Genomic DNA, 22,707 nt, shown 5'->3' with positions numbered 1-22,707 from the left:
TGACCATCACTGTCTTTCCTGGGGAACTGGGACTCACTCCTCAGCCTGGCTCCCTGCCCACTTGCCCCTTGAATCCACCGGCAGATGTCCGGGGAAGGGGGGCGTTGGCCTGTCATTGCCCTCACTGCACACACTGTCACTCTGGGAATGTCCAAGCGGGGAGGGTGTGGGCTCTGTGTCTCGCCAGGCCTTGCCAGGAGCCGCCCGGTACCACCGCCTTCCCTCCTGTGGCTCTGCGCTTCACTCATGAGGGGCACCCAGGGGGTGTCCTTCCACTGACTCTAATCTGACAGGGTAGGGGCCATCTGGTCCAAGAGCCCTCACTGGCCCTCCTGAGCACCTGCTGTGCACCCGGGTCCAGGTGCCACCAGATTGGTGAGTGCGATGCTCCCCACACCCTCTGCTCTGGGTCCCAGGTGGCGGGGAGACAGAGGGCTTTGAAGGGGGCAGATGTGGAGAAGGACTCCATTAGGGGTCCCAGTGCTCTCCCACAAAGCCCGTATCCCATCCACAGCTCTCCTTTCCTCTTTTCTCAAAGGACCCATTAGACCTTACCCTGTCACAGGAATTGCAGACTTGTGGGGTGAGGGTCCAGCAGCCCCTCCAGCCCACAGCCCCCTCGCGGCCCTCCTGGAGAGGGAAGGCTCCCCTGCATGAGCCAGGGCTCACTCACATTTCCCACTGGTCCAGGATTCCTTCCTTCTTGCAGGAAGCTACAATGCATCGATATCCAGAGGAGGGCGGGGGGCATCACAGGAATCGTCCTGTGGACCCGATCTCTCCTCATAGCTGCTGTCACCCTCTGACCTCTGACTAGTCCGGAGCCCTGGGGGGCCGTCAGCTCTGTGCGTGGGGCCATGGGCAGCTCCTGGAGAAGCTCCTGCACCTGCTGGCGCTTCCTGAATGCTTGAGGAATGAAAGGGCTCCGGCCAGGCCCATGGCCGATATCCAAGTGGGCCTGGGCGCCCCGGTGTCCCCGGGGACCCCTACTGCGAATGCCCCAGGATACAGACCCCAGATGGACTCAAAACTCCCTTTCCATGGTAAAACAGGCCAGCTCAAGACCCTGGTGACGGTGGGGAGGCGGCACAGGCTTCGTCATGGGGACAGAACGACGACTGCTGAGCACAAGCACAGCCCCTCTAGCCGACCTGTCACAGGCCAGGCCCGGGGGCTGCCCTGCGGGACCCAATTAGGCCCTGCATGACTCTACTCCAGTCGGAGGAGCAGCCCCAGGGGCCGGGAAGTTCAGGAACATTCCCCAAGACTCCCAACAGTAGGTGGCCCATCCCACTGGGCTGTGGAGTCAGGGTGTTCACTTTGCAAACAGCAGGTCCAGCACCTCTTCAGGGGTGCCATATTCCTCCAAAACATTTAGGAATTCAAATATGGACAAGGAGTCAATGTGCAGCAAGGCAGGCACCAGTTCTTCTACCTGCTGCTCCAGCAGCTCCCTCCGGCTGGGGGTGGTTGGGCAGATGATTCCTTCTCAGGGCTGAGGCCCTTTCAGCCTGAGGTGGGACAGAGGAGACGTGCAGCCTGCACTGTAGCCTCCAGACCACCTGGGAGTTGGAGCGCAGACCAAAGCCCGAGCTCTCAGTGGCTGCGGGGGGCAGGGGGAAGGCAGGAGTGCCCACAGCAGGAACACGGGGCTTGACGCCTGTGGCTCTGTCACTTAGCATCTGACTCTTGGTTGTGGCTCAGGTCATGGCCTCAGCATCCTGGGAACCCGCCCCTGGCAGGCTCTGCGCTTGGGGCCGAGTGTGCTTGAGGAGTCTGTGTCTCCCTCTCCTGCTCCCTGCTCTCTGCCTGTCTGTTAAACAAACAATCCAATAAAATAATCTTAGAGGATAAATTTTCAAAAAAATTTGGATCAATACAAGGACCTAGTGAGAAAGGTGTGTCCCAGGTCGCTTGTCAGCTGAGTTTTGGCAGCACCTCCCTGCATTAACGGCTTCACCCTTTGTCAAATCCCAAATCTTAAAACTTCTCTGTCATATTTTTAAAAATATTTTAAAATAAAAGAGAAGCTTTGAAAATACACCAAGATAAGTTTCTTCTCACATCCAACTAAATGTTTTGATATTTTACATGTCTCCTCCCACTACATCTTTATAAAAGCAAGCAACATCGATAATCCTTCATCTCAATTGCAAATTGACTCCCTGTCAAAGCATTTTCAAAAAATACAAGAACTTTCATAGTGGTGACATAGAATATCAAATGTCAAGTTGAATTTGAGCACTATGTGCCTCGTAAGTGGAACTTCACAACAATATTCTAGGCTTGATTATTTATTAAGAGAGCTTAGAATCCCATATAAGGCTAATGTTCTGGTGATTGCCCTACAAGTCATCACTACACTAATGTCCCTTTTTGCTCCAAAGTATGCTTCAATGTGTGTCTGTGTGTGTGTGTGTGTGTGTGCGTGCGTGCATGCATATGTGTGTATGTATGTTAATATAATTTGAAAAATATAGTCAACCCTTAATTTACTCTTCATGATGATGTTAAATTAAGTTAAAATGAAAGGAATGTGGTCTGGTCTTGACTCTTTCAATGTGTTGCTATTTCATAGTTCCTAACACTTTAATTGTACTGAAATGAGCTTCCCACATTACTTAAGAGGGCAAATATTTGGATCCGGATTACCTTAAAATTTTGCAAGATTTATAAAAGATATATAAAGCTTGTTAAAATAATTTGTAAATTATTACATTTCATAAAAATACAAATTCGAAAATAATAAAATAGGCTTGAAACTAGAAAATAGTAAAGAAACTTTTGTCTGCCTTGATACTTATAGTTAGAGAACATCAAGCCTGATATTGCTAGGACTAATAAACAGCTGGATCACCAAGCTGACTATTCCCTTTGAAAGGTTATCCTGACTTTGGAATGGCATGAGTCAGACTCTAAAGGAGAATAAGTGTCTCTGAGGACGTTCAGATATGAGCACCAAGAAGGTAATGAGCCTGGAAATCCTCTGATACACAGAAAAGTAATAAGAATTGGGGAAAATCTTAAATGAAAAAACTATGTGTATCCAACCTGAAACTATTTAAAAAGCTCTCATCTAAAGAGAGTTTATAAAGAGCCTCATTCAGTTTATGAAACAAAAATAGAAATGATGGCAGGGATTTTATGAGAAAGCACATTCTAATCAATCTAAGAAATAACGTTCTAACAGCAATGTTTTACTTTTGGAGTTAGTAGCTTATTATCCCCCAAATCAGATGAAGTTAGTGGAGTTGGCTTTCAGTGAATTTGTGCTCTTGGTGAGATGCTGGACTCAGAGAAGTATTGAGGTTCCTTCCATTTCTAGGGTTTCTTTTTTAAGTACTGATACCACAAAAAGTGTTAATGAATTTCCATGGTTCTCTCTAACTTTCAAATAAAGAACATATCAGGCTACATGATACCTACTTACTTAATATTTTATATGTGCATCTTATTTTTTTTATTAAAGTTACAGACCAGAATATGTCATCTACCTCTATGTATGGAGATATAAAGATACATTCATACACTATATCTATCTACAGACCAGTATATGTCACCTATCTCTATCTATAGATATGGTATGCAGCTATATCTATATCTACATACCTATACCTATATCTATATCTATATCTATATCTCCATACATAGAGATAGATGACATATTCTGGTCTATATCCTTAATGCCAGAAAAGCAGGATTAATTTTTCCTGATACATTTTTTGACTTTGGCAGACAATAAAGAATGACCTTAAAAAACATTAAATTTCTCAAAAAATATAATAGAGAAAAATAAAAATGGCTCATTATTCCACTTCCCAGAGATAACCACTATTAATATGTTGGTTCATATTCTTTTCCCTCTTTCTGTTGATAATAGACTAGTCAAAATATATTAGTGTCTTTTCACACACGTGGAATAATACTATTAATACTAAAACTATGTTTTTCAAAGTATTTCTTGCCTTTTCTTCCACATAGATTGATCTTCTTCTTTTGCGTGACTCTGTTGTATTCTATTCAATGAACCTAAGTTTATTTAACTGATATCCCAGTTGAATAAGGGGCTTGTTTTGAAACCTTAACTATTATAAATGATGTTGCATAATATTTATAACAATATTATCTTCACTACAAAGACTAATAAACATCTCTCAAGTACTTAGGAGGTGCCAAACTCTTTCTTACACACTTTATAGACATCATTTCATTTAATTCTCAAAGGATAGTGAAATCTAGACATGCTATGTAACTTGCCTAAGCTCACATATCTAGAAAGTAATGCCATTAGAAACGACAAATACCCCCCATTTGCCTCGACATGGATGGACCTGGAGGGCATTATGCTGAGTGAAATAAGGCAGTCGGTGAAGGACAAATATTATATGGTCTCATTCATTTGGGGAATATAAAAAAATAGTGAAAGGGAATAAAGGGGAAAGGAGAGAAAATGAGTGAGAAATATCAGAGAGGGAGACAGAACATGAGAGACTCCTAACTCCGGAAAGGAACAAGGGGAAGTGGAAGGGGAGGTAGGTGGGGGAGATGGGGTGACAGGGTGATGGGCACTGAGGGGGGCACTTGATGGGAGGAGCACTGGGTGTCATACTATATGTTGGCAAATCGAACTCCAATATATATATATATATATATATATATATATATATATATATATTAAAAAAGAAAGTAACGAAATGGTAATTACAACTCAGGTCTGTCTGATTCTAGAGCTAAAGCTCAACACTCACTCAGCAAATACTTCTGTGCATACATTTTTGTATGACTTGTGTTAGTACACACATGGTCCATTTATAAACATAGTATCGCTGAGTCAAAGGTTATGCAATATTTGAAACTCAAGATGTATTTTCTCTTTTTTTTAATATATTTTTTCAATTTTTATTTATTATGATAGTCACAGAGAGAGAGAGAGGCAGAGACACAGGCCGAGGGAGAAGCAGGCTCCATGCACCAGGAGCCCGATGTGGGATTCAATCCCGGGTCCCCAGGATCGCGCCCTGGGCCAAAGGCAGGCGCCAAACCGCTGCGCCACCCAGGGATCCCTCAAGATGTATTTTCAAAGTAATTTCCAAAAAGTTTTACCGATTAGCACTATTGCAGAAAATCAGAGCACTACTTTCTCCATACTCTTGCCAGCATTGTGTAGTATTTATCTTCCCCCTCCATATGATATGCAAAATAATTTGTGTTATTAGTGTTGTTTCAATTGTCATTTCTTTAATAATTTACTGTTTTAGTAATAAAATGTATATATTTAAATATCATTCTTGTCATCAGCTGTTGCATTATACCTCATATGCCTATCATCTCTGTTTTGAAGACATGGCATAAAATTCTCAAGAAAGTTTCTTTTTTGTGCATTTGTTTATGTGTGTGTGTGCAGTACATTATTCATTCTCTGTGTCACCGCATGTATCCAAATTCCTTGTTTTTCTTTTTTTTTAAAGAATTTTATTTATTTATTCATGAGAGACACACACAGAGACAGAGAGAGAGAGAGAGACACACAGGCAGAGGGAGAAGCAGGCTTCCTCAGGGAGCCTGACCCAGAACTTGATCCCGGGACTCGATCCCGGGACCCCAGGATCACTCCCTGGTCCAAAGGCAGCCGCCCAACCGCTGAGCCACCCAGGGATCCCTCAGTTAAGGTTTCAGGACTTGGGCAAGGTAACTGACTAGAGAGTAGGAACACACTATTTAAAGTTGCTTTTTTTCTCATAAAAATGATGGCAGTTATGGAAAGAGAGAAGAAAAAGTTTTTGAAAACTAACGTGATATGAGTTAATACATGTATACACACATGCATATGTACGTGTTCTTTAAAAGAGTGAAGAGTTCAAGGGAAAAATAACATTAAAAGAAGAGCTGTTCAAAATTTTTCTTAAATTTTAAAAGTCCTTCAGAAAATCAAAAGTGATTAAAGATTTTGAGGTCAAGAATTCTTAGAAATTAAGAAATCAACTCACCATTTACATTTCTTTTAGAGTCCCTCTATAGGAGCACCTGAGTGGCTCATGGGTGACCATCTGCTTTTGGCTCAGGTCATGATCCTGTGATCCCAGGACCTGGGATCGAGTTCTGGATGGGCCTCCCCATAGGGAGCCTGCTTATCCCTCTGCCTGTGTCTCTGCCTCTCTCTCTGTCTCATGAATAAATAAACGAAGTCTTTAAAAAAATAAAAATAAAAAAATAAATTCCCTCTATACACTCCAACAAGTGCATATCACATTGCAGAAAAATGCACCGGAGTCCACCAAATGCTACCAAGTCTAGGAAGTAGTCAGGGTTAACATTTATTCCAAGTGGAAAAACGTGGCACTCAGCTACATCTAATGGCATGAAGATCAACTAAGGCACACAAAAGCACTTGTTTTTTGTAATATATTCAAAGGTACAGCCATTTGCTGTGCTTAGCATTCTCAAGACGATAGTTTTGTCAATGGTAATAAGAGTAAGTATGATTATGTTATAGAATTATCATCAATAAAAACAAAAGTGTCATAAGTGGTGTCCTTAAGGTTGGAACCAATTAGCAGCACCTGTAATCATTCTCCTTAATTATTCTCATTTTCTTAGAGGAGAAGAGAGGAGAACTTAATGTGTATCAGGTTAAGTGTTTCCTCCCTAAAGTTAAATACTCTTTTCTATAATAATCTCTAATGAATGCATGTTTGATATTTTATACTTCTTTTCTTTTGCATGAGCAGACCTACTGACATTTTTCACCTTGTTCAAGCAAAAATGAAAAAGAATGCTAAGTAATTACAATGTGGAAGTAGCCTTTTTCTTTTTCTGAGTGTTACTTGGAAGAATGCATCTTGCTACAAAGCCAGTATTTTTTCTTCAATTAATATAAATAAGAAATGGGACAGATTAAGGGATTGGGTATGTGGTTTATCTCTGGTCTGTAATTTGTTTAAAAAGCAACTCCTATTTCTTTTCTAACCTGTTCATTTCTCTCCTCTACATAGCTTAAAAAAGAAAAAAAGACCACCTACATCCACACAATATCATGTCCCCCAAAGCCAAACTTAAAAAAAAGGAAGCATCAGTAAAATATTTATTTAACTTTTCTGCTCTAACAGGCAAATGTAACACAAAAGGCAACAAAATCTACATTATGATTTCATGATTATTAATTTGAATATGAATGGAAATGCCGGATTCCAAAGCTCGATTGAACTGCAAAAGTAATATACTGTGCTGTAAGTCATTTTTTTTCCTAATTATATGGTGAAATCATTAAAAAATAATGATTAAGTTCACTCAAAATGACATTGGAAAGCTTGTAGAAATATAAAAGCAGAATCTTTACATATATGTGCGTGTGAATATATATATATATATATTTCATTTTTTTATCATGGTTCATACTGCAAAGATTTTAAGGAGATTGACTTTTATCTTAGAATTCCTATCGATAAGGAGGATAACTACGTAAAAACAAACAAATTGACCAATCTATCAATGGAATACTACAAATTAATTTCATTATTGGTTATGTACACTGTATTATGAACTTGTTTTCTCAATTGCAGAAATGTCTCCTTTACAATGAGCATTGTTTATTTGAGAAAAGAGAGATTAGACAATCTACAGGTAGAAAAAAACTGAGTGAGAAAAAATTTATTTTATTTTTTATATATCTGATTTATTTATTTATTATTTATTTCAGAGAGAGAGAGAGAGAGCATGAGCGATGGGAGCCATACCACCCTGAACATGCCCAATCTCATCTGATCTTGGAAGCTAAACAGGGTTCGGGCCTGGTTATAGTACTTGGATGGGAGACACATATATCAAAATACCACATTGTAGGGACGCCTGGGTGGGCAGCTGCCTTCGACTCAGGTCATGACCCCGGGATCCCAAGATCGAATCCTGTATTGGGCTCCTGGAGGAGCCTGCTTCTCCCTCTGCCTGGGTCTCTGCGCTCTCTCTCTGTGTGTTCTCTCATGAATGAATAAATAAATCTTAAAAAAAAACAACAAAAAACCCAAATACCACATTATTCATCATCAATCTAAATGATTTTTTTTTTCAATTATACCGCAGTTAACTTAGAAACAAAATGAATGAATGAATGAATGAATGAATGTTATATGACAATGCACATAAGTACTATAGTGGGTGCCCGTATCACACCTTCCTATAATGCTCTATACAAGAAGATGAAACACAGCTTATAACCTTTAACTCAAGAATTTTTTTTTAAATATCTTCTCAGAAACTATAAATACAATATGTCCAAAGTTTTACCAACATAGCTGATTAAAGTTGTATTATGTCTGTAGATGTAGGTGAAAATAAATATATATTCTCTCTCTCTCTGAATATACGCATATGCACATGCAGTAAATACTATAAACTATATTATATTTAATGAAACCATACAATAATTAAAAATTTCCTATACAAAAGAATTTAATGATATGGAGGATGTTCATATTATTATCAAATGAGAAAAAGAGATCATGGAAGAATGTTCCAAAATAGCCCATTTCTATAAAAAATTAAGTTCCATGATGTACATGCCCTTGTCATCAGTGAAGATTAGTAGCGATTCATTAGAAGAGTTTTTACATCCTTTCTTTAGAATTATCTGTATTTTCTCAATCAGTCCCTTGCCACATAAGATGATTTCAGCCCATATTAATCAGAAATGTGGCTTCAGTGAAGAGAGACACAACTTGCTGTGACAGTGACAGGTACAAAGTAAAGTCAGTAGGATGCTGGTGGCATGAAAAAAGAAGGATCAGTGTAGGGTGGAGTTCCTGAAGGAAGGAAAGCTTCTCACTGTACATAAGATGAAAAACAGGTAGATCACCCATAAAGAATTATGGTGTTTTTTTTTTCCCCCAGCTGGAAAGTTCTTTCCAGGAGCTTCAGTACAGCTTACAGATAAGGAAAACATTTAGTAGCCGAGCAAAGACAAGTAGCAAAGTCCTTGGTTTCTTTTTAGGAAAAAGCAAATTCCTATATTAGTATAAAATGTTTGACTTTGTTTTCATTAATCGTCCTTCAAAAACATGGTACACATCTATTAAGCTAGGGCTATTCTTACGTTCAGTAAGAGGTTGTTTGGCACATGCTAGAGTCATAAATGTTTCCTGGAAACAATTGACCCAGCGTTTAAAGTGTTCGCTGAGGTAATAAATAATGTTGAAATATGAAATTACTTCCTTCTACATTAAGAATGAGCTTCCTCATTAAAACTATTTAAAAGACCTTCATCTTGCAATAGCTCTAGTAATAGCCTTAGTTTGAGCTTTAAGTAGGAAATCCCACCTCCAACCTCTGCCTACACTGCCAAAAAAACAAAAACAAACAAACAAACAAATTCGGAAGCAAAAGCAACAATTTAGGCTGCCAGCTGCTTTGGGAAGCCCTCTGTAAAGGCACATTTCAAGTAGAAAAATGGTCATTTTATTTATTTTATTTTAGGATTTTACTTATTTGAGAGACAGAGCATGAGCGGGGGGAGGGGCAGAGAGAGAGAGGAGAGGGAGAAGGAGACTCCCCACTGAGTGTGACCTGGCACAGGGCTCTATCCCAGGACCCTGAGATCATGACCTGAGCAGAAGCCAGATGTTTAATCAGCTGAGTCACCCAGGCTCCATAACAATGGTCATTTTAAAGAAGCCCCTTACATAGCCTAATACTTAATATAAATTGTTCCTAAGATACAAAATGATAAACTCCCAGCATTTGATCTGTCATCACACCTGTGATTCACCAAGTTTGTGAAAATATACCCATTTTACCCACCCCCTATGCCCCAACCAGCATAAAGGGAGAGAGAGCTTGAGGTCGTGATCTACACTAATCCTCGAGCAGTAGCTGACAAGTTGGGCCACTGGTAAGGGACTTAAAAGAACCCAATTGAAAAGTTGATGACAAGAAGTTCTGATGAAGTATAGGAGTGGTCCCCTTCGAAAGAGCATAAACTATGGATATTCATGTCCCATTTAATCTTCCAGAGAAGGCTGACGCTGCAGAGGGACCTCAATAATCAGACGCACAAAATTACCTATTCTATAGCTATTAGTCTTCATTTTCATTAATCCAAGTGGTTTCTCAATGGGAAAGTTACTAGTAGGCCAGGATAACACAGGGGGCCAGGTTTGACAACATGAAATTCTCTTCACACACACACCAAAAATCCTCTTTACAGTTGATACAGTTATGGCCAACCAGTGTGCTGACGGCAGAAGACAACACAAAGCCATTCATAGGGCACCTTCTGTCTAACTGGTATGACATTGTTTCTACTTGACTCCTTTTATCACGATGGGAAAATATGTTTTCTTGCAGGAAGAGACATATATGGAATCTTCCTTCTTTGGTCACAATTCTGTCAGCATCATGACCTGTATGTAGGCTTACAAAATCCTTATTTTCTTTGGATCTGACATAATCTTACCTCAGACAAAGGGAAGTAGTTTGCAACAAAAGAAATGTGTCCATGAGCTCACCCCAAAATCCACTGGTCTCAACATCTACAAGTAGCAGATCTGATAGAATGGAATAATCTGCTAAAGACTGCTGTAGCATCTTTCGAGAGACAAAATCTTGTGGATTTGGGATGGCCTCCCACCAGATGTTACAGACCTTACACCATTATCCAACACATGCCATCTCTCCTGCTGTCAAAATGCACAAATCCAGAAACTGAGGAAGGTAGTGAGAGTAGCTTCTTTCAGCAAATAGGTAGAAGTGCCCTAGTTTACACAGAAGAAATGCTTCCCCTAGACAACACAATCTCTGTTAAATTGGAAAGTAAGTATGCCCTCAGGCCATTGTACTCCTCGAGCTCTTAAACTTACTGGCAGAGAAAGGGACTACAACCATGGTTGAGGTGATTGATGTTATTTAACAATAGGAAATCAGGTTGCTGCCGCACAATGGAAGCAAGAACCATTTCTAGAACCTAGAGGTTTCTCTGGATTGCCTCACTTCTATAAAAGGTCAGGTAACAGAATAATGAAGCAATCCAATCAAGGCAGAAGCAATCAAAGGCTTATACCACAAGATCATATCGCCAGATAAAGAATACTATAGCCCAGTCACTGACAGAGCTTGGAATACACATTGAGTGGATGTAGCTAGAAGAATATATAATTGCCATTTAAGGTCATATGAGAGGTTACACAAGTTATGGGACTATGGCAGCTATATTTTATGTTGAGAATTTCTTCTCTCACTTTTCCCCCTAGATTATTTTACATAAAGCTGGCATACTGAGGTTTGCCAACATTATAGATTTTGTGGGAATATGACTAAACTGACATCAAGTCATAAGGTTATGGTAGGTGATGGGATTCATGTATCCCTTGTATTAGAGACACCTTTTTTTCATCTGGAAAAGAAAAGATGCCAAGAATAAAGAGGAGTGGAATGCAGCAGGAAATTTTCAATTTTTTCTTGCATATCCACACTCCACTTTCTTTCTCAAACTATGCCCAAGGAGGCTGTCCTGTATGGACTACATCTGTGCACGTCCTTCTCTGGCTTCAGATTGGATCCGGCCAAGGGGAGGGACCAGGAAGAGTTTGGAGGGTGGCAAAAAGTAAAGTCAAGATATCTACTCCCTTGGTTCTTCCTTGGAGAGTAGACATCATCTGTCCCCAAACCAAAGGCCACAGTCTCTGTCAGGTGACCCTCTGCAAAAAGGTATTTTTTATGAGCTCATATAATTGCCTTCTCCCTTTCCGTTTAAGATTTAGGAATAGTGATGACTTAACCGCTGATTACTAGCCCAGTGTACAACCAACCATTCCTTGTTTTATCTAAACTCTATTGACTCCTGTATAAGTAGTTCTCGTATTATATTTTCCTTGGCTACCTCCTGAAGTGTACATCTGTTTCCTGCTGATACAAATTTTTAGAAATGTAAGTGAGAACCATAGCAGAACCACTTACATGATAAAGCTGATAGTTAAACCACTCTAATAAGCACTTAACCCAACATTTTCTCTATATTCAATTTTACTTTTCAGTTAAACTCCCTAACATGCTTCCCTAAAAGTCTTCAACATTTTTTGGTGTCATATTCTTCAACCAGTTAAAAAATATATGACGATATATCTGTAATATATTATGATTCTCTGTTCATGATTAATAAAGGTATTACAGGAAACCAAAAGTAGAAAACTAAAAGATTAATAAAATAATTCTAATACTCTCTTATTCTACCCCAGTAATGTAACTTATGCATCCTTGAGGTGGATATAGTACATTCTGGAAACCATTGTCAATAAATAAATCATAGCATGCATTTCTTCTTGCTGTCAAAAATGGTTGTTCGTTGACATTGTTGGTTGATTGGCTGTTATACAGATACTACTTCATTTTGGTATTCACCTCACAGTGCTGTACATGGGGTTGACTCTCCTACTGATTATTCTTAATGGTATAATATCAAGAAAAAGGAAAAGTTAATGGATAGGATTTCTTAGGTCAAAAATACGGATTAGGTTCAAGTGGTAGATGTGCATTGTGATCATAACATTGTCACATTTCATGGAAAAAGGTATGTTAATCTTTGTATTTATTCATAGTTATTATAAATTTTATTGCTTAACTTTAACTTAACTGAATTTGAATTTTCTACTACCTTTGGGCAATAATAAAAGCAACCAGGAAATTAATAATGTGCTTCAATAAAGGAAGATTTCATATTAATAGTCAAAAAATAAATTGAATGTTAGCTGAATAGTATAAATGTCATTAAAATTTCAGAAATCCATATACACACACACCTTTTTCCTTTTTAATAAGGACAACTTATTAACTCAGTTGTCCTGCTTATCAACTCAGAAACTCAACCATTTAAAATACCCAAGACCTAAGTCAATACTCACTTAGTAAACATTTACCGTCTGTGCCAAATATACATGATAATTCTAATATTTAAAAGTCATAGAAATCAAGATGCTCAACTTTTAGCAAGGTACCTGTCTAAATGAACATAATCTTTCTTAAAATTCATCAGAACTACATGAAATATTGTCAAGTAGACCCTGGCTTTTATATCTAAGCCTTGTTTTTATTTGTTTTGTTTTTTAAAGGGACTTTTGGTTACATCATAAGGTTAAAGGCATATTGTGGATACTTACTCACCTAGACGAGCTACAGATTAAATTAGTGTGAACCTATGTAAAATAACAGTCTCTCGAGTCTGAGGATAAGCAATGCTTTCTTTCTTCTTCTTTACAGTTTCCTCTTAAAATCCTTAACATTCTACCTGTTTATATAATAAGTATATATGCACATATATACACAGATGTATGCTTATGCTTACGCAAAAAAATTGTATAAACACACACGTAGACATGCCAATATATAGACTTTTTGTGGAATATTTAAAATATCTTTAAAAAATAAAAATAAAATATCTATTGATACTAGTATTTTCTTTCGTATTTGATGATTTCATCTTCACCTTTTTATAACTACATATGAAACAGTTTAATTTTCATGAAGTATGCATTGCTAATTTAAATTGTGTACTACATAAACCTATCACAATAGGTTAAATTTATTGATATTGAGATTATGCACTTAAATTTGATTTTCCAGATAACTATGAACCCTTTGAGGTATTTTTTAAAATTTATTTTAACCTGAAGAAAAAAGTAGTTTACTCTGACATAGTTCACTGCCAATGTTTAGGAATAAATCTGTTTTTCTATAGGAATAATTACTAGTAGTCAGTTTAGGAACTGGATCTAAAATCTCTTTATATTAGGGGTTTTGTCATCCAATAGGTAATTCCATTGAAATTTATGGTTGATAGCTCTTTATTCATGCTACTGGGAAGGGACAACTAATTTAATATCTATCATTATATTCTTATATTTTCACAGTTATTTTATATTTACTCTTCTGTATCACTGAACTAATATAAGAGGAGTGTTCTTTTAGAAGTGGCCTTTAAGACTGCTTATTGATAAAATTTTAGTTCATCTTCCATTACAGCATAGCAAAAGCATTTCACTTTTTAGAGATTTAACATTTCACTCATAGACATTGTTTCCTCAGCTCCGTTTCTTCACTCTGGCCCCGTTTTTCCAATGTACTGTCCTATTTCATGCACTCTCCAATGAGAGATCAGTTGGCGTTGAAAAGACTGACTCTGGACAGGTAATATGCGTGGCCACTATAACTTGCATTCATCAAGACCCACACCCCTGCATCTCTTCTAACATTTATAGACTCACAACATATCAAGATTGGGAAATTCAGTTTTGCCTGAATGCACAAGACTTTGAATAGAGAATTGCTTAGACCCAGAGTATCTCTCTTTGCATTAGCTGTTTACAAAATCAAGTTGAGTTCAGTGTGCAAGTCAATCTTGCAAATCAGCCATGGTCTACCACCAATAGTTCATGATAACCTAAAGCGTAAGATATGTGTCTCAGGACAAAACAGACTAAATGGGAGAATTAGAAAGATAGAACAATGCTGTAAAGTTCCTTTCATAGGAAGTATCACAGGAAAGTAAACAGAATCACATGATAGTAAGCAACAACTTGCTCTAGTCCCTTGCCAACTACTGACATAATTGGCTCACTCACTGAAGAGCAGTCAGGGAATGCTCAGCTTGAGGTGTTGAAGAAGGTACATTATCTCTTTTGTAATGAAGCATCTGGGGCCATTATGTAAAGCCATTCTGCTCAATGTAAAAAGGTTGTTTCCTAAGACTTTAAAGCAAGCTGTATATGGACGTCCAAGGCAGAATTAAAGTTTATTTTCATGATAATCATTTTGTGAACTTCCATTCATATTGGTCATCTCTTAACCATATAGACTAGCAAAAAGGAAGGGGAGGAAAGATGAAACCAAATTTTGTCAAGTTTAAACTGTGCAAGGTCGAGTGTGATACGTTCCGTCATAGAGAAGAAGTAAGGAATTCCGCTGATCAACAAAAACTTTTTCCTTAGAGTTTTTCCATTTCCCTCCCATTTTTTTCCCTCAGCTAATGTAAATTATTGCCATCTTCTTTTAAGTCCTATCAATGCCTTTGACTTATCACCAAGGCACCTTTGTAGCCTTTTTTTCCTACCTGCAAATTATCTACTTCATGCAGATTTCATTTTTCAAGTTTGGGGACAGGTAGTTCATGAAACAATTTCAAATATCGATTCCCATGTGCATTACAGTTGAGCTGTAGATGTCACATGTATGGAAGGTTTAATTTTCATAAGTGTTGGACATGCGGGAATTGTACCTTCATGTCCATGCTGATTCAATTCCACAAGCATCTATTGACTTCTCTATGCCAGACTCTATTTGGGATACTTGGCCTATATCAGTGAACAAGAGAGAAAAACATTCTTACTCTAGTGCTTCTTACATCTTATAATATACATTCTCTGGTTCTGCTCTGCCCCACAAAAGTTTCCATTTCCTTCCATGTTATTCATTCTTATAAGTACTACTAGAAAGTTTCCAATGAAAACTTGTGCTAATGTCCAATAAAAACAATAAAAAAAAGCAACAACTAGTACTTAAATTGTGTTCATGTGTTATGCACTGTTCTAAATTTGTTACATATATTAAGTCATTTAATCTGCATAACAAGTATACGGGGTGCACACTGTTTATTATCATCATCCATACTATTGAATATATCAGTAGTCATTTCTCCTGAGTAAATACCTAGAAAGTAATTGCTGGATGGTATGGGAAGTATATTTTTAAATTCATAAGAGATTGCAAATTTTCCTCTAAATCACATTCCTATCATCAATGCCTGACAGACCGCAGTTGCTCTCAATCTGTGCACTGCTAGATATTGTCATCCATTCTGATTGGTCCTAAAGATATAGTGTAGTAATATCTCATTATAGCCTTTTTGAAGGATAACAATATTTTATTTAATAGTTTTCTAAACATTTATACCTTGTAACTATTTAAACATAGGGGATAGTACCTACCCTTCCTATCTTGATCTCCATCTGACAAATGTTTGGAGGCGAGCCTGTGCTGAGGCATTGTAGGGCAATAACAGGCAAACAAAACACAACACCCAAGACTGGGACAAAGTAAAAAGTACGACATTTAAGTAATTGGGATAACAGAAGGAGAAGAATGGGAAATGAGCAGATGACATATTTGAAGACACAATGATTTATTTCCTCAAATTCACAGATCCCAGGAGCTCAGAAAACACAAGTGGGATAAATATCAAAAGCACACACCTAGGCAATTCATATTGAAAGTGCAGAAAACAAAAGACAAATAGAAACCTTTAAGGCAGCCAGAGGGGAGGAACCCTTACCTGCAAAGGAATGACAATAATTAGAGCCAGCTGGTCATCAGAATCTATGCAAAGAGAAGAGAGAGCAGTCAAAACTATGAAAGTATGAAAAAGAAAAAAAACTACCTGTGTAGAATTCTACATCAGATGAAACTGTTCAATTAATGAAATAAGCATTTTCTTAAAAATTAAGAAAAATTTATTGTTTGCAGACTGTACTATAAGGCATTTTGAAAGTTCTTTTAAAGGAGCAAGATACATGTCAAAAACCTTGGATTTACATAAAGAAATAAAGTGTACCGGACAAAAAATGCAAGAAAAGATCTGTTGTTATGAGTAAGGACCAAGAGGAAATAGATGGGACATCCTTAGAAACTTCTGAGATAAAAAATAGATTAGAAATGGGAGCATGATTAACTGACACATGGAAATACATAGGTCAGCATCTATACTGTCAACCTAGAGAAGGAATTCCTGCTGTGTTAACAGAGTTTATTTCTTTTTTAAAAAGATGTATTTGGGTGTGTGTGAGAGAGAGAACGTTAGCAGGCAGTGGGGAGGGGGGCAGTGGAAGGGACTCCTCAAGCAGACTCCGTGCTGAGCGTGGAGCCCGACCCTGGCTTCATATCACACCCCATGAGATGATGACTGAGGCACCCAGGCAGCCCATGGTGTGTTTCTGTAAAGTCCACTCTAGAATGGTGTCGGGGATTGAAAGTAACTGTTTCCCTGTTACTGCCCTACAATGCCTCAGCACAGGCTCGCCTCCAAACATTTGTCTGATGGGGATCAAGATGGGAAGGGTAGGTACTATCTCCTATGTCTAAATATTTACAAGGTATAAATGTATAGAAAACTATTAAATAAAATATTGTTATCCTTCAAAAAAGCCTATAATGAGATATTACTACATATCATCTTTAGGACCAAATCAGAATGGATGACAATATGTAGCAGTGCACAGATGGAGAGCAACTGGGTCTGTCAGGCATTGATGGTAGGAATGTGATTTTATACTTTTGTATCCTTGCGCTTCCGTTTGGGTAATTATTGCTACCCTATGTTCAAGTTTGCTATTCTTTCCCTGGCTATGTTAAATCAGCTATGAGCACATTGAGTAACATTCTCTCCTCCTACTGCTCTCTATTAAAATAAATCAAAAAATCTTTTAAAAAATAAAAATAAAATCAGTTGACCAATACCTGTTTATCTAAAACAGTAATAATGATGTTTACTAGCTGATATAGCATATAGCCAAGTGAAATGAATGAAAGAATTTTCCTAAGGCTTACGATGGACGAATTGGTAATACTCTATTAAAAGATACCTGTACTCTATGTGAAGTGGTATAGCATCATTTCAAAGTATACTTAGATTAGTTTTAAACTGTATGTATGACTAGAAATATCAACACCTCTCTTTTCAAGAACTGTTTGACCTAGCAGGCTGAAAATCAGTAAGGGATATAGATGAGCTGAACCTGAAATCGGTAGAATATAGAAAACCCCTATGAATCAACTTGATCTAACCGACATTGACAGTAGGTGGCGAATACTCCTAATGAGAGAAAAATACACAGCCTTTGCAAGCTCACTCGGCGGACTCCACAGATACCATATTCAGAGACACCACAGATCACAGCATAAAAAAAATTAAGATAATAAAAAACATACAAGTATGTTTCAGACCACAATGTAACAAAAAACTAAAAACCAATGTGTATGAAACCTATATGTGGAAATTATAAAACTTGGAATGAGGACAAATTGGATGTAAAAGAATAGGAAATATTCTATGTTTATGGATTCATAGACTCAAATACTGGTAAAATACCAAATTATTCCCAACTTGATCTATAAGTTCAAACAAATGCAATGAAAATCTCAAATACTATACATTCCACATCACAATCTTTTCTATTTATCTACTCCTTTCCAATTGTATAGCTTACTCACTTTGTTTGACGATCTAGTCAGCAGGCAATTAGTGATTGTCTCCTACTAGACGTGCACACCTTGGAAAGGAAACGATGAAATTCATTAGAGGTAGCTCTCCTGAAGGAGGAGGTGGCTACACTTTGCCACCTCTTAGATGCATCATTTATCATACTTTTATGGTCAGGATCACCTGCTCCTTTAGGATCAAGCGGCAGACCTGCCACATTAGTTGTATGCACTGAAGAGGAAAATGAGGAATGCGTGGGCTTCAGGGACTAGCAGAGGCTCCACCGGTTACCTTGGTTTGTCAGCTCTGGTTTCCTTACCCCATCAATTAACCAAGAGTGCCCCAACCAATTTTCATATATTCATTCTAGAGCTGGTTATACAATACGGCAGCCACTAGCCAGATGTGGTTGTTTTAATTTAAATTCATTGAAATAAAATAAAAATTTAGTTCCTCAGTTGCAACAGCCACACTTCCAGGACTCAAGATTCACATGGGGCTAATGGCCACTGCATTGGACAGTGAGAATTTTACAACATATCCATCACAGCAAAGAGTTTTGTAAAAACAGTACTGACTAGATTCTCTATACTAACCCAAACAGACTTTTATGATCCTATCCAATTCTCTTATAAATGTCAAGAAAAAAAACACCTATTTTTGCTAAGATCCTTAAATCTTTTCTTAACAAAAATGTAATTCTGAAGAAATTTTTCAGAGCCTAATACTTATTGCATTAGCCATATTTAATGAAGACTAGGAGTACTGCATTATGTGAGAAGGAAGAGTCTTCATGGAATGAGTACTAAAGGCTCAAATTATCAGAATATTTCTGGAGATAGTTCAGTAATTTTATAATGTTACTGTACAGTGTACATTATCTTTCATGTTAGGTTTATCAAGATTAATACAGAAACAAGCATTTCTTAATTCTGATTTATTTATTAAGTTTTCCTTTAACTAGAATCAGTTGCTGGATAGAAAATTAACTTTTCTTCCCTCCTACCATCATAGCACATCATTCACCTATAACAGTATTTCTCTTATTTAGTGTCATCCCAAAGGGTTTGTGTTATCGTTTGGTGTTGTTTATGTGTTCATCTGGCCCACTAGTTTCTGAACTTTGGGAAAATGCTTTAGGAGAATACCAAAACCTATACCAAGTTTCCCCATAAAGCCTAGTATATAATGCTTTGAAGCTCTTCAACCACTTAAACCTTCACTGAAATAATAACTGATCATTAATTTGAAAATATGTGTAACATGGCAATTTCCTGTGAAAATCAGGACTTCTTAGAGTGACAAGAAACACAAGACATGATCTGTGTGTGTTCTAAGGCTTAAAAAAAAGATTTACTTATTAATTTACATATTTATTTCCTTATGTATTTATTTTGAATAGATACGGGATATGCTCTTCCCAAATATCCCACGTCACATTTGGTAGGTCTGCTTGATTCTCTCAATCAGTTAACCATTTGTTCTCATACTGAGTAACCTGTGTCTTACAATTTAATCTTTATCTTTAAGAAAAGTACTACTTAGCCTGCTGCCACTAACATCTTTTCAATTTCCATTTTTTTTAGAATTTATGTAGGAAATAAGGTTGCAATTTATTGGTATTCCTCACAGTCCTTGTCAGCAAGGACTTGATATCTATGCTATTAATTTGGATTTATCGTGGAGGCGATAAGAAGTTATAATAGCATTTGAGCTACATGGTGTAAGTATAGTATTTATAACAATCAGTAGTAGGAAAGGGAATGGTTGTTTATGATTAAAATGAGAAGCAAAATATCACTTGAGAAAATTTATGAGATGACATTTCTGTGTGCACAAGTCTCTTAGTCTCTGTATATGCAAGAGATGAGAAGGCTTTGAGAGCCATTTCAGTGTTGAGACTTTTTCTCTTGTAATTTTTAACTAAGATTGAGATTACTATAAACCGTTCAATAGTCCACTGCCCATAACCAGTTGTAAAGACGACATACTTCTTATGAACCACCTCTGATTCACAAAAAGAGTATTTGTCTCTTTTCTCCACCCTACCAATTATGCTAGCTTTATATGTTCCAGAACCAGAAGCCAGAAGTGAAGGAACAGAGTTAGGGGACTGAGGTTTAGAGGGATGAAAAACACTCCCCAGAACCTGTGATTTTATTTTATTTGAATATGTTACATAAATTCCACCGGAAGGCTTAAAATTCTATTTTGAGATCTGCCCTACGACCCAGCAATTGCACTGCTGGGGATTTACCCCGAAGATACACATGCAGCGAAACGCCGGGACACCTGCACCCCGATGTTTCTAGCAGCAATGTCCACAATAGCCACACTGTGGAAGGGGCCTCGGTGTCCATCGAAAGACGATGGATAAAGAAGCTGTGGTCTATGGATACAATGGAATATTCCTCAGCCATTAGAAATGACAAATATCTGGAGGGCATGATGCTGAGTGAAGTAAGTCAATCGGAGAAGGAGAAACATTGTATGGTCTCATTCCTTTGGGAAATATAAATAATAGTGAAAAGGGAATAGAGGGGAAGGGAGAAGACGTGGGTAGGAAATGTTAGAAAGGGAGACGGAACATGGGAGACTCCTGACTCTGGGAAATGAACTAGGGGTGGTGGAAGGGGAGGAGGGTGGGGGGGGTGACTGTGTGGCGGGCACTGACGGGGGCACTTGACGGGATGAGCACTGGGTGGTATTCTGTATGTTGGCAAATTGAACACCAATAAAAATAAATTTATTATTTAAAAAAATTAAATTCTATTTTGATTTGTTTGTCCAAAAAATACATATTTTAATACCAGTGATAACTTAAAAATAAATATAATTCTTCCTTACACTATAGACAGTAAGAATACACAGACCAGATTACCTGTTCTTCAAGCTACAAGGACCCTCAAATCATTATCTTGTCTAACACCATGCTAATAAGAAAACATTATCAACTATGATGTGTAGATAGGTAACCTACGGAGAATAAAACCACTTATTTTAACCTATATGTTTTGTGGTTCAGTCGCTGATCAATGCACTTTGAAAATAACAATACTCAAGTGATAAGAGTTTATGCTTAATTCTTAAATCTTTCACAAGGTACAAGCTCAAACCCATCATATTCCATATTACAAATATTAAAGCAAGTGTCTTTTAAGTTATGTAAGTTAATTCCTTAGAACTTATTCAGATGAAATTACGCAAATTATAACTTATCCTATAAATAATCCAGGTTATACTCACAGCTTTTTAAATCTACAATTCGTATGTCTTATAAAAATTCTCGCCATTGTCTGCTAAACTTGCAGAAATTTAGAAAATGGAAAGAATTTTAATTTTGTGGCCACAATCAGAGAGTCCATGAGGGTTCGGGTAAAAACAGGGGCCTTAGCACGTTCCTTAGGGCGGTACCTCGGGACCTGGACAGCGGGGCACAGAGCAGCGGGGGGCGAGCGGGGAGCCAGGCTTGGCCAAGTCCCCATGCAGCCCAGGGGCGACCCGGGGCCTTCCCCCCGCGCCCCGCCCCCGCGACCCCCGCCGGCCTCAGGTCCCGCCCTCCCCGCTCGGGGTCCCTCCCGACCCCCCAGCATCCCGGGCCCCTGCCCGCCCCCCCGACGCCGCCGGCCTCAGGTCCCGCCCTCCCCGCTCGGGGTCCCTCCCGACCCCCCAGCATCCCGGGCCCCTGCCCGCCCCCCGCGACCCCGCCGGCCTCAGGTCCCGCCCTCCCCGCTCGGGGTCCCTCCCGACGCCCCAGGGTCCTTGGCCCACGCTCCCCTCTCCCCCCGACCCCCCATCCCGGGCCCCTGCCCGCCCCCCGCGACCCCGCCGGCCTCAGGTCCCGGCCTCCCCGCTCGGGGTCCCTCCCGACGCCCCAGGGTCCTTGGCCCACGCTCCCCTCTCCCGACCCCCCAGCATCCCGGGCCCCTGCCCGCCCCCCGCGACCCCCGCCGGCCTCAGGTCCCGCCCTCCCCGCTCGGGGTCCCTCCCGACCCCCCAGCATCCCGGGCCCCTGCCCGCCCCCCGCGACCCCCCGCCGGCCTCAGGTCCCGGCCTCCCCGCTCGGGGTCCCTCCCGACGCCCCAGGGTCCTTGGCCCACGCTCCCCTCTCCCGACCCCCAGCATCCCGGGCCCCTGCCCGCCCCCCGCGACCCCCCCGGCCTCAGGTCCCGCCCTCCCCGCTCGGGGTCCCTCCCGACCCCCCCCCAGCATCCCGGGCCCCTGCCCCCCCCCGCGACCCCGCCGGCCTCAGGTCCCGCCCTCCCCGCTCCGGGTCCCTCCCGGGGCCGCCCTCAGCCCCCATCGCGCAGTGGGGCGCTGCTTACCGCAGGCCGAGTGCGGGTCAGAGCCCTGCCCCAGGTGGAGCCGCCGCTGTGGGTCCCGGTCCAGGCCGCGGCTTCCCCAACGCCCCCCGCCGGGTCCCCCCCAGACTGATGCGCCTCTGCCCCCCGCGCCGCCTTCCGTTGAGGCCGTTGGAG

At 39.8% G+C, this 22,707-nt stretch overlaps 1 long non-coding RNA gene across 2 annotated transcripts; it reads right to left on the bottom strand.

Annotated features, from left to right (window-relative positions):
* Nucleotides 1–1,494: 1,494 nt before the first annotated feature.
* On the bottom strand, nt 1,495–22,645 carry LOC119879220. Of its 2 annotated transcripts, none has more exons than XR_005387385.1 (5): nt 22,555–22,645; nt 18,241–18,299; nt 16,307–16,350; nt 15,254–15,329; nt 1,495–1,813 (listed from the first exon to the last, which is right to left on the bottom strand). It is a non-coding gene; the product is annotated as an uncharacterized LOC119879220 (long non-coding RNA). The 2 variants fall into 2 exon arrangements; XR_005387386.1 differs by lacking the exon at nt 1,495–1,813 and adding an exon at nt 8,315–8,817.
* Nucleotides 22,646–22,707: the final 62 nt, after the last annotated feature.

This window comes from Canis lupus, unplaced genomic scaffold (genome assembly GCF_011100685.1).
Source record: "Canis lupus familiaris isolate Mischka breed German Shepherd unplaced genomic scaffold, alternate assembly UU_Cfam_GSD_1.0 chrUn_S456H617, whole genome shotgun sequence".
NCBI lineage: Eukaryota > Metazoa > Chordata > Mammalia > Carnivora > Canidae > Canis > Canis lupus.
The sequence above is the reverse complement of the archived record's forward strand: the minus strand, read 5'-3'. Positions and strand labels throughout refer to the sequence as shown.